Source organism: Augochlora pura, chromosome 3 (genome assembly GCF_028453695.1).
Source record: "Augochlora pura isolate Apur16 chromosome 3, APUR_v2.2.1, whole genome shotgun sequence".
NCBI lineage: Eukaryota > Metazoa > Arthropoda > Insecta > Hymenoptera > Halictidae > Augochlora > Augochlora pura.
The window spans coordinates 9,163,308-9,181,188 of NC_135774.1; the positions used below are offsets into that span (position 1 = coordinate 9,163,308).

The 17,881-nt window shown below is 33.3% G+C and overlaps 1 long non-coding RNA gene across 2 annotated transcripts in view; it reads left to right on the top strand.

The window, feature by feature from the left end:
* Positions 1–17,881, top strand: part of LOC144467872 (uncharacterized) — a 105,373-nt gene that overhangs the window by 27,114 nt on the left and 60,378 nt on the right. For both annotated transcript variants that reach the window (XR_013493732.1, XR_013493731.1), the window contains exon 2: positions 2,015–2,071. This is a non-coding gene — a long non-coding RNA (uncharacterized LOC144467872). The remainder of the gene's footprint in view (positions 1–2,014; positions 2,072–17,881) is intronic.

A 17,881-nucleotide genomic window follows, 5' to 3' on the forward strand; every position in this document is an offset into this window, starting at 1 on the left:
CATCTATTATTCAAATAAACTTGGTTACTTGGCGAGCAAGACTGCTAATGCAGCAGTAATTATTCGATCATCTCGGTAGCTTGATTCGAACCATAGTGGTTCCCGGCAACCGTGAATTAGCGCACACCTGCAACGCAGAACCTGACAGATCGATGGAATCGTCCCGATTGTATTAGGGTGTCCCATAAATTTCTTCCTTTCTTCAATGCGAAATCGATGGACGATAATCATTGTTTAACGCGTTCAGTGCCGCGTCAGTCATCGGTGACTGACAGCGCGAAATATGATATAAAACTAAAAAATTTTCATTGTTTCAAGCTGTTACCTAAAACTTATCTAAAGTCCTCTTAATTTTTAGTCCTCTTTCCTTATATAATTGCTTAAACATGAACCGTTCTGCTCTATTGTTAATGCCATCCGTTGTCTAGTGCAAACTATTGGGTTGTTCGGAAAGTCATTTCGTTTTTTTTTTGTTTGGTAGAAATGAAACACAATAGATCACTGAACAAAAACTATCGCAAAGAATCAAACAGAATTTTTAACAAACACAGCTTACTATATCAATTGTTCAAATATATAATGATTACGCGGCTTGAGTGTGAAGTTGGCTGTGAAAAAATTAGGTTCTTTATTGGGAAGAAACGAAATTACTTTCCGAACAACCCAATACATACGTGTGACGCGGAACGAACATATGGGACAGTCTAATATTTTTTACGGCGTTTTTCGTGACCAATGGTTCCCCAGAAGTTTAGGGGATGAAATTAGAACTCCGGAATAACGAAGCAAATACATTCCGAAGTTCGGCAACTTCGCGGGAATTGCGGGAAGTATTTTGTACCGTGTATTGTTCGGAACTTTGAACTCTCTGTATCGCCTTCTCTCTCTCTCTCTCTCTCTCTCTCTTTCTCTCTCGCTCGCTCACTCTCTTCCGCGGCTGTCAAACTTTAAACTTCGGAATTTCTGGACTCGCCGGGGGACGCAATTGTGTGTACTGGGAAATTCAATGGAGCGGTTTTCCATTTTCTTAAAATTTCTTCCGCTCCACGGCTCGTAAATTTTTCAGCTCCTCTCCCGGCTCACGTGGCGCTATAAATAAACTGTACGAGACAGGGCTAATTAAAATTCACTTGGAACACTTTAGCATGATCTAGTAGCCCCGATAGCAGTTTCGTTCGTTTTCATTGGAATGATGTACGGGCTCTGGTACAAATAAGTAGCTTCCGGCTTTCTTAACTATTAAATGGAAAGTTCGGAGTGGATTGAAAATGTTTATTTAAATGATATATTCGATTTTTGTTGCTATTAGATTGATAATAGGTTACCAATCTTGAAATAGTTGAGTTAGCATAGGTTAAGTAATTATCGACGTAGGTTTTATTTTAAAATTGTTGGTAAAGAATACTTGAGATTCTATATTACCTTTTACATTCATTACGGGGATTAATTATGTTTTTTGAACCATGTTGCTTTGTTGTAGATCTACTAAATTTATGGTCACTTTGAACAGAATTATGGTACTTGCAGAACGTCGTTAATACGTAACAGAAATATAATATTTTAAGAACAAGGGTTTAATAAATTTTTAAATTAATACTTCAGTATATATAGGATGTATTGTTAATCATTGATTCAGTATTTAAAAACCGTTTATCACCGAATTAGTGTATAATTGGAAAGTATAAAAAACACATAGTACCATAAAGATAATAGTTTAATAAATTTATAAATTACAGTAGTAACAGTATTCATAATTTTTCTAACTATTTATCACTGAATTAATTTACAAATTGTAAAATGGATATAATATTATAAGGATACTGGTTTAATAAATTTATAAATTACAATCGCAGTATTCATAATTTTTCTAACTATTTATAACTGAATTAATTTACAAATTATAAATGAAATATAATATTATAAAGATGAAGGTTTCACAAATTTTTAAGTACTTATACTTTTTACCATTAACTGTTTCACCGCTATAGTAACGCATAAAATGTTTCGTTTTCAGGATATTCCGTGACGATCTCTGAACTTCTCGTAAAATGCCGTGGATCTCGAATTACAAGTGAGTTCCATCATTTATTATTCACATTTAGATGTACAATAGAACGGAAAATGAAATTGGAAGCGGAATGAAATACGTTTCATTAAAAGACGGAAATGCCGTTTCTCCTTGTCTTTCCTTTTTTCCTGGCTTGCATCAATTGATTGGAAAAGTGCATATTATAATTCCCGCCGTCTTCGATTATTTCAATATCTATCGCAATTAATTCAAGCTTTTTACGTGCATTATGGAAAGTTAAAAATGGAGCAACGTAGATTGAAACTTGTTCGACGAAAGAATTTTCCTTGCGAAATATGAAACGAGAAGGAATAAAACACGAAGAGAAAATGGCAAATAATTTTTTAATATTCTACGTCTTTGAAAATTATTTTTCCAATGGACATTTTTCATTTTTATAATACTCACGAAACATTTGTAAGGAGGTTAAATACTATAATGCTTGAATCTTTGTGTTGTTATTATTTTCTCGACAATATAGAAATATATTAATACGAAAGTAACGTTGTTTAATTGTACTGCATTAGAATAATTAAGAAAAGACATAGATTAATAATGATAACTTTTATTTTGCGTACAGTTTCTAGTTACAATCTTAATAAAATTAACTTTTACAACGTAAATTATATAAAATTGTTATCGTATAGATACGACGATACAAAATTATTAGTTAGTATTTATCATTATATGTTGAACTATATTATAATACATTATTTGGAGAGAACTAATTTTCCTTATACACGATCTTTTTCTTGTATATTTATGTATTTATATTTTATTTATATTTTATATATATTGAATTTATATTTATATTTATTTAAATATATAGCGTAGAAGTCAAAGTTAGACTGATATGCAAATACTTTTGAGAGTCACTGTACGTAAATAAAAATCTTCAAATGTGTGCCAATACTTTTATCCAAATATGAGTTGGTTGTAAAACATATCTTTATTAATTTTATGTTTCTCACTATACTAATTATATTCCACTGTCATATTATTTAGACATTCTAAACACCGTTCGACAAAAAAACAATTTTTACAAACAATTCTACACCGATTATAGAAACGTTTTTATCGAAAATGATCGAAACCACGGTATAATCGACCGTAAAACTGCTCGACAATTTTCGAATAAGTGGCGAAACAACGAATCGGCGCGCTAACGAAATAGATTCGAATCGAAAACAACCGTAGAGAACCGCCATGAAGAAGCTCGGAACTCGGCGCTGAAGCTCCCGCGGCCGCCAATCTCCCAACGTAAATATTTGTATGTCAATTACTCTCTTTCCTTCCACCTTCACGGAATCCAATTTGCCTCGGTCTGTTCCGAGTATATTTGCTCGTATAAGTTTGAAACACCCGAGCGCCATCGCTCCGTCCCCCCCTCCCTCGGATAAAGCAATCCTTCGCGACGTGACACCTTTAAGGAACGCTTACGAGTTCGTGACAAACTTTACCTTTGCTCTTTCCTCGGTTTCTTCTTCTTCCTCCTCGTTCCACCGCCGCCACCTCGGAGGCCGGCGGCGGACCGTTGCGAAAAACCCGGTGGTCTACATTCGAACGTTTGGTGTCCGGCTGCGCAAAGCCCCTGTACACAACGATCGCAAGATCCTCCTCGTGTTAGGTGGACAAACACACTCCTCCTCATTTTGTTCCTCCGCCGTGGACGACGGAAAATCTCGGGACAGAATTTCGCCCGGAAACCGGAGCACCGCGAAATAATATTTATTATTTGCGCGGATCCAGTCGTTTGACGTTCCATCAAGCAGTAAATGGTTACGCGCTTGTTTGACCGTTTATCGTTTCTGTTGTATTGTAACTTTTGTTGCTGGTTAACAGTGTTTTTATTGGTCTCTTGTATCGAGGTGCGAATGTCTCGGATATGAAGGTCTTATGAACAATTTTCATCGTTACGCTGTTATCAAGATTTGTAGACTGAAATATATAAATAATTTACGATAACTAGACTGCTCATTTTTATGGAGATATAAATTTTTAAGATTAATTTTCAACCGTTATAATTAATCGATAATGAACAGTTCCATTGATGATTTACTTTTAAATGAGTGGAATTAAAAATTTATAAGATTTTCATTAACAGTAGCAATGATAGTTTTTATTTGATGTAGCTGTGAATACTGTAACTGTAGCAAATACACTTGCCATTAATAATTACAAATAGAGAACGATTTTCATGCATTTACGACTAAAGAAATAGTATTTCCATTCTTACTATTAGAAAATAAAATAAACTGCTGTTTAATTTCTCTTTCTTACATTTAAGAAACATATTTTTTGCCTAAAAGATCTACGACCGAGTTATAGTACAAACCACAAATATAACTGAATGTTTTATTACTAATTAATAAAACAGCATTGAGTGTGATAGAATTAAGAATACAATAGAATTGAATTGAGAATACAAAGTGAAGGTAATCAAATTAATAAAAATAAAACCAACAGAACGATCGTTTGATTTCTAAATTTAGCTACGGTGCACCAGGTATTTCTCCAAAAACACGTAATTTTATTAAACTCCTTGTTATTTATTTCACAATAGTTGGAATTGACGTGGCCGTACCCAGCGAGGATAAAATGGCGGAACGTTCGTGACACCTGAACCGAGTTAATCCCTTTATCGCTGAAAATGTACGCGATGTGAGAAATCTGGCTAAGCTGCCTCGCCCGTTCGCCAAATGTACATATCTGGTATCCAGAAATGTTGTGTCGATATTTCTTCGTCATAATACTTGAAATTTCCGTGGCGAAAACTGGAAGCGAGACAGAAAATGCAAATACAATATATTTCCACGAATTCTTCGCGGAGAAAAAGACAAAACCTTGACATAACCTCCAAATATCACGTTATATTATACATATATTATACGTAAATTTTCTACAAATTGAAAACGCAGATTTAGATTTGAATGTGTATTTAATTTAAATTTATAGTATTGTTTTATCTGTACTTTATGTTCTTATCTTCTAATTATATTTTCTATTTTATGTAAACATTACTTGACGCTGCCTTTTCGCAAAATTAACAAGAAACGTACGTAAAATAAATATCTGTAGTACGCTTTCCCTATTCTGTTTTTCTTTATATAAAAATATTTTTGTTTATACATAAATTAGTCAGCGAAATTCTAATGCTGATTTATACGTTCAATATTATAATTTGTCTAAAATATATTTATGGAAATGAAATTGTATTCATAATGTTTTAATAACATTTTCACGTTGGTAAAAGTTAAGATCAAATTGCTAATTTCATAGAAAATAAATAGAAAATATATAGGAAATAAAAGAAAAATAGAAAATAAATAGACAGTAAATAGATAATAGGAAATAAATAAAATAATAGAATACGGGTACGAAATTTCTGTGAATTTGCACGCATCTTCTCTAGTACAGAGAAAAATGGCGGATTCGAGTGTTTGCGCAATACCGCGGCCGATTTTACGGACGAAAGAACGCCAAAAGTCGGATCAATCCGTGCTCGTGAACGAGTGAAATTTTCTGATGAAATTTTTATTTCTATGGTAAACAAACACGGAAGAATGATAGCGAACCGGGCGTGATAAATAAAAAAAAAACGGGGCTCGTTGTTAGACGAGTGCAATGAAAGTTGAACGAGCATTTGAATTCTGTATGCGAGCACGGTACTATACATATACATATTATATGTATAGTATAGTTTCGTTATCTATATATCTATAGTGTATGTATACACTCGTACATTAAAATATTCGAACACATGCATTTCCAATATTCAACTATTTATATGTTAAGCTAAAGCATTTGTAATTATATTACCAACATAATTCAACAGAAAATAATTCAACAATATATACCGCTTTTATTTATTAAAGGTTTTGATAGGAAGTTGATCTACCGTTTGCTTTCATAAAAACCCTAAGTCTGTTTTCCATTCAGTGAACTAACCTAGAAGTAACATTTGCATCTGTCGATCGCCATTTTTCAATAATATTTCGTTTCAACGCTTCTTTCGAAGTAATAACCGCATTTCTTAATCCTTTTTCGACTTCATTCCATAAGTATTTAACGGGGTTTAATAAACACAAAGTTTTCCATTCCATTAGATACCATGCAGTCCCAAGCCAACATAGATCCGCCATTTTGTTTTATAGTCGGTCGTAGATTTCGCTGTTCCAATTCTGTGATTTGTTTCCTTCAGACACTTTTACGTCCATCGCTACCGAAACGTTCGATTTACTCTCACCAAAAATTGATACTTCGTCCAAAAACAATTGATTTTTACAAATGAATTTTTCGACAAAATTTTAAACGTACGGTTTTATTTTTATTCGAATGTTAGGTGCGCAAGCGTTCGAATAGTTTCGCGTTGCGAGTATAGGTGATTCCCGTGCGAAAGAATATTTATCAAATGACAAACGACCGAGTGACAAATAAATGGAAAATTTCCGTTTGCTGCGCCGTGGATGTATTTTTCGGAATAATTTCATCCGCGTGTAATTGCCCCGAATCGATCTGGAAATTAAGCATCCGGCCAAACAAATTATTTATGAAATTGTATTCACGTCGCAGCGCCGTTAATGGAATAAATATCCTTAGGCGGGAGCGTTTCATTGAATTTATTTCAAGAATATCGCGAACGCCGTTGCTAAATATTTATTTTATTGCACAAAGTTCGTTTATATCGTCGATGCTCCACGCTCGAATGATTTTCATTTTTATACTTCGTGCGTAGCCCTATTAGCCGTGCCGTCCTAAGCGAAGTCCGCGATACGTTCGATTTGTTTTACGTTACGTTGTTGTGTTCGTTTAATTTGTTCAGTAGCTTGGTGATTTTCTGTAATTTTAAATGAAGCCGAGCGGAAGCAATTTTCTCAATCGAGATATTATCCCGAATAATATTTCGTTTCATAATTATTTCCATGCTTGTGGTCACTTTTGGATTAATATCGGTTGTTTTATTTTCCGTTAATTTGAAATAATTATTTTATGCTAGATAGTCGTGGAATTCTTCGTGGAAATTATGAGATGATTTAATTGTCAGCATAAAATTGATATGTTAGTGCATTGAAATTATGTTTATTTTAAAAGAATTATAATTGAATTATAAAATAATAATAATTATTACTATATATATATTATAGTATGTCATATTATATTATTTTATTATTATATATATTTATAACTATTATAACTATTAAACAGAAACAATAAATAAAATATATTTAATTGGAGAAACGCAATTTAGATGACATTCACAACTTTGCAACAAAGATAAAAATAAGAAGGATGTATTTTTTATTAGAGCACGTCTAGCCTATTAAACTTTTAGCATATAACATGGATAACAATATAAATTAAACAAAAATAATATTATACTATTAAACTAAAATAATTGCTACAATTGTCAACAATATTATCGACGACATAACCTAAACAATAAATTCGAATTCGGACACAATATCCATTAAAAACACAAGACTCTCACAGGTGTTCCTAGTTGAAATTCCACGGTTTGACGACGGCAACTGAAACCGTTCCGCATTTTATTCTAGATTTAACAATGTACTTAAAAATACACGTTCCGCGTACGAGTTTTGAAATATCGCACACAGTACGTCATAATGCATATATTCTGACATAAAATGCGTGGGCAACAGTGTAAACCGTGTCGTGTTAAAGGAAGAAAGCACCGCGCCCTATACGCCGACCGCGCGTAACAGCGTTGAACTCTGAATAAAATATACACATCCCTTTGGTTATTATTGTCAAAAGGAGCAGAGTTTAAAATAGGGGTTAGCAAACTCTATTTAGTTTCTGCGTTTTCTAATTTGCCGCAAATATTACATTCGCCGTGTAATTATACGCGACCAGCCACGCAACTTTGAAAATCCAACTCTATATTTTCGTCATTTATAGTTCCCGCGACCAGCGGGTAGTAATTTAGCCGGGCAATTTTCATTGCGACCATTATAAGCGCAATGGAGTCTTTATCGACGTCAAGAAATAACTGTCTCTTATTCCAAAACTGTTCTGGAAAAACCTGCGAACTTTTGTAGAAATCAAAGGCGATCGGAGTACACGCTTCTTGAAAATATCAGACGAACGCAGAAGTTTTCGTCGATTCCTAATTGATCGCGATTACGCGACTGTGGGCTCTATGCGTTTATGGCAAAATTGGTCGGGCGACTGTGGAACAGTGAATATATTAGGAGCTCGTGAAGGCGAATCAAAAGTTGGCTATCTTAAACAATGCGTTTGCTTCGGGAACGTTTTAAATGAATATCGAGTGCAATTACAAGGAATTAGGTATTAGAGAAATTAGTGTTATAAATACTGTAAAGAACGCTAGTGTGTAGAAGGTATTTTTAAAATTGAATAATTGGATTTGAATTTTTAAAATTGAATAATCAGATTTGCATTTATAAAATTGAATAATTAGATTTGCATTTCAAAAATTGAATAATCAGATTTGCATTTTTATAATTGAATAATTAGATTTGCATTTATAAAATTCAATAATTAGATTTACATCTTTAAAATTGAATAAATAGATTTGCATTTTTAAAATTGAATAATTATATTTGCATTTTTCGAATAGAAACTCCATTTCTTTCAATCAATCAAAAATCAGAATTCAACTACTACATGAGTGATAGCAATAAGTGATTAATGAATAACATAATATATAACGAAAACCGCAACTGTAATAAAATAATATAATTCATCCATTCATAGTAAAATCCAACCAAGCTTGTAGCATTACTAAGAATTTTTGAATTAATTGGATAAAATAAAAATATTCTACATTAATATAAATATCAGGATTAAATGAGAATATATTTCTTCCGCAGCGTTAATCATTTTAAAATTAATAACTTGTTATATATGCATATGATCTGCAATCTGACCATCATCATTACATGTCTTATCAAATGGCTGACCCATATTATCAGAAAAGACGTGGAAACGAATTTTTCTAAAGTGAAACAAAAATGATGCAATCTGAAACAGTGCCGATCGGAAGAAGCGGCAACATCTCGGAATTGAAAACAAGCGACAGTGTTCATCTTGCGGTGTCCTTGCAGTGTACTCGCGGGTTATGGCACCGCGTAGACGCCGTCTACTAAAACCGTTCGATCGGCGAACAACATTTTTCCGAAGCAAACTGGCTCCGCGATCGTTCGGCAAACAGCGGCACTCGACGTCGTTCGTTTCAATTCATCGGTCGGAAGAATGATCCTCAATGGGGGACCGTTTGCTCCAATTATTGACCGTGTAATTCGTTCGTCTCGCCGGTGTTTCGCATAATTGTGCAACCCGCGCGGCTCTCTCCGAGCCTTCGAGCGATCCTCTCGCTCTCTCGCTCTCTCTCGTAAATGCTCGGCCGGGGAGAACAACGAATCATTGTAATCGACGAAACGAGAACAACCGGGGAACGGAGCCGCGCGTATAATGGCCGGCTTGTGTATCACGGTGACGACCGGTTCCTCGTTATCCTGTTGGGAGCCCGTGAATCACTCGACGTGCGAGAAATGACGAATTAGCGGCGTCGATAGACAGAACGTTAGTCAGGAGGATCGTTAGTCACTGGCCCTCGCACCTTCGTCGTCGCTCTCGTTGCTCTTTAGTCGAGGGTTCCTTCGTCTCTTTCCCCCTCCCTCCCTCTTTCTTTCTTTCTTCCTTTCGCTTTTTTTTATCTCTTTTCTGCTCTCTGTTCTCTTCCTTCTTTCTTTCTTGTTCCTTTTTTACTTTCTCTCCCCCCTTTTGTTGCTCTGCTTTTCTTCCTCTTTCTCTCTCTCTCTCTCTCTCTCTCTCCTTGTTTAAGTCTCTTTTGCTTTCTTTCTTCCTCTGCTCTCTGATCTATTCTTCCTCTCTCCTCCTTTCTCTCTCGCTCTCTTCCTCACTTTCTATTTTTGTTTCTCTCTGTTTCTTTCTCTCTTCCTATTACTTTCTTTCTAACTTTGCCGCTTTTTTTCTTTCTGGCTTTGCTCCTTTTTGTCTTTCTAACTTGTTGCTTTTTTTCTTTCTGGCTTTGCTCCTTTTTGTCTTTCTAGCTTTGCTTCCTTTTTTCATTCTTTTCTCTGCTTTCTCTCTTACTTTTCCTACTCTCTGTTCTTTCTCTTTCTCTCGCTTTCTTTCTCTGTTTTTTGTTCTCTATTCTCTTTCCACGCACTTTCTCGCTCTGATCTTTCACAGTCTCATAGTCATGAAAATTTGTTCGAAATCGAGGACATTATTCAACAAAATGTTCTTCATACTTCGAAACTATATGCAGCGAATATTATTTATACATAACTAACGTGTGAATTTCTATTAATACTACAATTGAATATGCTACTATAACAGCAGATTATTTAATATGCTACTATATAACATATCATTTAATATACTACTATATAGCATATTATTTAACATGCTATGCCTAATATTTTATTTAATATGCTATGCTTAATTTATTATTTAATATGCTATGCTTAATATATTATTTAATATGCTATGCTTATTATATTACATAATATGTTATGCTTAATATATCTTTAGAATGATACTCATATACAGTGGGGTGCAAATACATGTGATCAACCCTTTTTTAAAAAAACTAGACTAAACGACTTAAATTTCTCTCAATTGCTCGAGAGATTAATTTACTGTCAAATTACTAAAATTATTTTTATTTTTAGTTTAGCTTGAAATGACAAATAAAAATAAAGAATTCTATTCCTTAACATAATCTAAACATAACCTTGAAACGACAAATAAAAATAAAGTCTATAACAGAAAGATAAAGAATGATCTCTATAAAATTTAAGAAATAGTTTCAGTAACTTGTATGCAAACTGAAAATCTCTCTCTCTCTCTCTCTCTCTCTCTCTTCGTTCTCCTCGCGGCGATCGTCGCTCCCCCCTCTTTCACACCGCTGGTTTCGTCCTTTTGTACTTCTGTTCCTTCCGTACTGATTTCTTCGGCTTTCGAGCCACCTGGTCGAACCTTCGATCAACTTTGAATCTCGCCTTGTTAACACTTTACCCACTGGAAACTTATTATCTCTTTGCAACGTTTCTTACCTTCTACGACGGAATTGTTTTTCCTCGCCGGATTGTTTTCACTTATCAGAGTTTTATCCATAAAACTAATTGGACGCCACTCTGGATTCGATAAGCGTGTTGTCGACGAAGAAGAATATTTATTGTATTGCTGGTACGGAAATTTTTATTTTATTTTATTTATTCTATTTTGTCTTTGTTTACTGTGAAAATTATATAATTATTGCTATTATATTAACGAGGCTTTTGAATGTAACTAATTCCAGTAATAATCATTCGTCAAGTCACTTTTTTAGAAACTTAGTGGTTATCTGTATAAATCTATACTGTATAAATTTATAAATAAGTCTACGTATATTTATTTATTATTTTATAAGATTCGCGAATACAGTGACGATTACAAAATTAGTACGATAGAATTAGACAGAAAAACGGCTGGTTTAACAATAATCTCACTAGGATAATTAGAATGATCGTTTTTACCCTATTTATTACAAAATTGTTAGAATAATAAAGACGTTTTAATAGAAAATAATTCTATAAATTTCTTTAGTTAATCTTATATTATTATAAAAATTTCAAGAGATATAAATGAATTTAGTTTTACTGTTTTTGTAAAGGGTTACAAGTTATATACACTTTTAGTGCTCGATTAACGTTATATAATTTTTATACAGATAAATTATACTTAATCCCGATTTGTACTCGACTGTAAATTCGCCTAACAACCTGTCGAAGCGCAGACATAATTTTGCCAAAATTGACATTAACCGTTATCGGTCACCATACACAATAATCAAGCCTAATGCATAGAGTCACGTCAGTGTTGGCTTACGGCTGTAAAGGGTTAATACGTTATAATCTGCGCGATACGATACGACGATGTAATAACGTGAAAGAACATCGCGCCGCGTTATGAAGAAAATTAAAGGGAAGCAGAAACTAAAACATCGGCGAACAGATTTCACGATTTGTAATTTCAAAAATTCTAACATACTCGAATTAGTTATGCATGATCGGATGAATCGTGACAAATTTTCGCCCGTATAATTACGCGTTACTAAATAATCAATACTGTTTCATTCCGTTGCGTTTCGCGCGGCACGAAATATGAAATCGAGTATGTCAATTAAGCTTTTAATAAGGGGGAAATTCGATAACCAACGATTTCCGAAATAACCAATATTCATTTATGGATATTAATACGTATGACGTATAAAATGTGCGATACGGACGACAAAATGTAATTAGACTGGAAATTTTATGCGATGTGCGAGAGTTTGTGCGAATTCGGAGGGGGCGATAGTATAGTTCGCCACAATATGCGATGATATTGCGGAATCGTGGATCTATTGAAATAATGTTTATTGAACGGTGGAAACTAAAGTCTTCCTGTATGAATACATAACCTTGACGTAAATTATATAACTTACATAACCTTGAGATAAATTATATAACTTACATAACTTATATAACTTACATAACCTATATAATTTATAAAACTTACGTTTCAATAATAAACTGACGTTCGTTTTTTGTTCTAAACAATATTCAACTATTTTAATATATTTTCGTTGTAATGTTAATTTCACGAAATTTGTCGAGCATAATACAAATTAATAATTAGAACAAGATATGAATTATGTGTTTCGTTAATTATCAGAAATATTTGCTCGATCTTAGAAATTAAAATATATACATAGATACAAAAGGAATATTGAAAAAAATCTGGAAATATTGTTATATTATAACTAAGACAATATATTATTGTCTGTTATTGTCTATATTATGTATTAATATATTATAACTAAGACAAGAAGTCATTTTAAATTTCACTTCAATTTATTACAAATAATGAAGAAATGCTTTATTTTTCATAGAAATCTGCAGTCAAGTAATTATTATACTGCCACTTCTATTTTTTTTTATTCTAAAACTGAGTAAAAGAAATATATAACAGTGAAACTGTGGACACTGACGGATTATTTCTAATTTATTAAAATTATTACGAATACATTTTTATTTAATTCTTGTTTTATACAATTAATATAGACAATTTTTAATTTTGTTTAATTTGCATAAATATCCGCAATCTAATAAAGATTTTAGGAGTATACGAGGATCGAAAGATTAATTAATATTATAATTCTTATTAACCTTTTGCACTCGGCGCCATCATGGATGTTACCTACCGGCGCTTATAAACGTTTATATTATTATATAGTATACAATATATATGTATATATCTATATGTATATATAATATTGTTATAATAATATTCGATTTATACGATTTTGTAGACTTCGAGAAATAGTTGCAAATCGCTAATAAACTTTAATGTTCAGTCATATACTAGTCTATTCAGACTAATTTTGTTAATAAAGTTGAAACTAAATGGTTAAAATTTATCATAATAAATATTATGAAATACATTATACTATAAACATTATATTATATTTGTACTTATATCAAGTAATAACAATATTAATTATACTACTAATACTATTATTAATATAATAATATGTAATATTATACTAGTCAAAAATTATTGTATCCCGTACACGACCACCATGGCACTCGCGAGCTCCTCAAAACGTTGACGTAACCACGCCGTAAGAATTTTCCAAACCGATCGCTGGAACGTTATCGAACGGTCGCGGAATAATCAATGTCCCGGAGCACTGGTATCCTTCGTCCTGTGCAAACAGACCGGCCGCGGCAATTTTTAGAACGCCGATCCGTTACTTAAGCCATTATTTAAGAGCGCCGTGTGCCACGGGGAGGCATTAAGTCGTTTGTGAAGTGCAATGCTATCATGGCATGTCCTTGACGAACCTGTTATTGGAATTCATGGTGAGTGACACAAAAGAAGGGAAAAAACCGTAACGACGAATGGGCGAGCCTGTGTGTGCGCGCATTGTGCAGGCGAGAGGAGCCGGGTACGTACGAGAAATACAATATGGCACCTCGGTGGCATAATGCGCGGGCTTCGCAATAGAATTACCTTCCCGTACGGTCTACACGGCGTTGTGTCAGCCTCTACTAAATTCGCTTTCTAACTTGTATTTTAACCACCCGCGTCGTCCACGTTATTTTCTTTTAAAGCAGCCACTGAACATTTTCAGAATACCCCTTGATGTCAAAATTATTACTCGCGGTGTATTATTCTACTGTCGTTTCGTAGTCCGTTTGTTTCAGCTACGCCTCCGCGTTCCCACCGTTCGTTTCGGGAAGCGCAAATGTTTAGATTCATTTGATGAATTAGAAATGGTTAGAGACATTTTCAGAGGTATTGGAAATGTTTAGAGAAATTTTTAGAGAAATTAGAAATGTTTTAAAGAAATTTTTAGAGGAATTAGAAATGTTTTAAAGAAATTTTTAAATAAATTAGAAACGTTTAGACAAATCTTTAGACAAATTAGAAATGTTTTTCTAATTATTCTTTTATTATGTCCTCCACTTTTAACGCAATTCTGAAGTTATTAAAAATGAATTGTTTCCAATTAGCTTCATACAATAATGATAAATATAACTGCAGAATCATCATTTTTCTACGACTATGACGGACGCAATAACAATTTGAAAAACGCATTCAACAAATACAAAACAATTTATATATAAAACCTGTTGGTAAAGTAATTTGTAAATATCGACGTACAACTTTCAATTAACTAAAGCTATAAACGAATGGAATTTTTATCTATTTGCTGCAAGCGTTCTACGGAATTTTTATTTATTTGCTGCAAGCGTTGTACAGAATTTTTCTATATTTGTTGCAAGCGTTGTACAGAATTCTTAGTTTACTGAAAATAACACACTCTGTTTATTATCAATTGTAGCTCATTACGTTGTAAATTCATTAACCTTGTTTCGAAGTTTTCGAACGTATTTGTTGGTTGAAAATCGTTTAGTTTTTATCACAGTGTTATACAATAGTAATTATTGCAGAAGTTAGACAGAGTTGTTGGTAGTGACGACTATTTCGATATATTGTTTTCAACAGTAATATTTCAATAAGACGTTAGTTAACTATTTCTTAATAAAATGTCGATTTCACTCTAAAATTGGAAAGAAAATCTTGTAATTTTATACAATCGATTTTTGGTTTCTCATCATAAATCTTTATACTTAAACTTTTATTACATGGATGAAGGAAGACTCGATAGTTTCAATCAATTAAAGCGATAATGTTTAATTTCCTTTAAATCAATAACAATTTAACAGTCCTTTTTTTAGAATTTTCAGTAGAAATTTGAAAATATAGTAACTCAGAGAAGTTTATTAACACAGGAGCAGAAGAACACTCTATTTAATTTTATCAATAATTCTGTCCACCACCAACAACATTTCTATACACTAACCGACAGACTAACCGATTCTTTGATTAATATATCTGTTAAAAATCGCAGCAACAATTACTAAATTCGTTAAAAATCTAAACGAACTCGCCGTTCGGTTTTCATGTTCCCCGATTGTATGTTAAATTCGCGTTTCGCGTCGATTTCCTGCAACCGAAATTGGTCGCATAAAATAAACAAAATAAAAAACGATAAAAAAAAAAAAAAGAAAAAAACAGACACGGCGACCGACAAAAATATTCGCCCTCTCGCACGCAATTTGTCCAATTTCGCTTTATCGATATTCTAAAAGAGATTTCCGCCGCGGGGGGGTTAAACGAATAATAATCTGTCGGCGGCCTGTTGGGAGAGCAACATTTCGGTGACATTATTTGTCAATTTAAAAACAAAATTCGAGCGCGTTAGAAACGTTGAAACATTAAAAAAAAAGCTTCGTTTTATTCGGGCGACGGTATCGCGTGCGGACCAGTGGCCGATAAAATTCAGGAAATCCACGGGATATCGAACGACGTGCTCGTTTACCGCGCGTAAGAGACGGCGCGTGAGACAGCGTCGGTGCCGCGCGCGTCGCCATTTTCGTACGATTCTCTTTCGTCTACTTGCGTAATACGCCAGTGATTCACGAGTATTTACCACAGCGCGGAACGGAGGTCAACGTAAGCGTGACTGAACACAGCAGTCGCGAATAATTCAAACACGGCGTGCCGATAGATTTTTACGACGGGTTTGCATTTAAATGGGCCGCGCGACTCGCTGTTACAATGCGATATTTCACGGTCGTACGACGATCGCTGGGACCGATTTCTCGATTTTCCGTGATCTTCGGACTCTGTTGAACACGGTTGCCGAAGGAAATACAATTTCGCGTTTTTTTTATACTAGGTAATGAACATTAATTGTCACGCGAGGAATTAACACAAAATTATGTTTAAGAGTGAGTACAACATTGAGTAAAAATATTTGAAAAAGTATTGGAAATAGTTCTTAATATATTTATAGTATAATGTAATTATAATATGTACAATATTGTATTCGTTATTTTAATTATAATAGTTACAATATTGTATTTATTATAATAAATATAATATATATAATTATAATGTATTATGATGTAATATAATTTATAATTTAAAATATTTATTATATATTTGTAATATTAATTAAGTGTTTCAATGGATGCTTCATTTAACTCAAACATAACCTAAAAAGAAAAATTACTTATGAAAATTATAATTGCTTAGAATAACAAAAATGGATACATTAAGAAACGATCAATATTTGAGCTTGTAACGAAAATTTTGATTTTGCAAGCTTGAATAAATAGTGTCATTATTTTACTTGAGTCAAACGTTTGAAATGAGAAGTAATTTTATAATAATTAACATAATTATAAAATCCTGTGATATATCGTTTATAAAATAATAATATTACCACTGCGAATTTTCATATAAAATAAATCTGTTTTAAATTTATTGCTTGAAAAGGTGTTGTTTAGAAATCTCTCTTCTTCGTTAATAATTTTTACTACTTGCAAATATTACAACTATAGTCTTAAATTACGTTAATTTTTCTATCACTTAAACGACTTTCCACTTCATTTGATATTTCGACAAAAACTTGGTATATTAAATATAATTATTACTTATCGTATATATATGGCGATGAAGCAGATTTACCATAATAAATAAATAAATTAATTTTTCAGTAGTTGTTATAAACTACATTTTCAGCGCACTAAATAAACAAGTAATCAAGCAGCACCGCTGATTCACGTGACACGGAACATGTTAACAACGATAAAATATTTTCATCACAGAATTATTAGAACCAATAGTTATTTTACTTGAAAAGAGAACTGCCAAGCCCTGCAGGAAACGGTCGGCAGCGGCGCGGAGAAAGAGAGAATCGAAATCGGACAATGGAGAGGTAAAGAAATCGCCAGCTGTAGAACAAAATTGCCGCGACAATTAGACGGACTTCGTAAATTAAAAATACACTCCGCGTGGCGAATCGCGTGAGCGGCCGGCACAATGCTGTGAACTCGTGTTAAATAAATAATTTGCGGCCGTAAGAAAAGGCCACCCTAGAAACAACACTGAGCGGAATATTCAGTGGCGTGCAGGGGCAACGTTTCTGATTTTCTGAAGCTCGGTTATTATTAATTTTAGAGTTTCGTAATTAGCGCGAACTTGGTTCTTTCGATCGCCTTTAAATGCTCCGAACATTGCACGTTCCATTTCTAGAGCGTTTTTATACTTCGCAGGGTTATGGTAAATCGAAAATAATGTAAGACAGTGTTTGACGCTTCTGTTATTTTCTTATTTTCAGTGGAGATTTGTTAGTTGCATAGATGCATGAAAGCTTCGTTTTAGATATAGTTTTGTAATTTATTTTTAATAATTGTAATT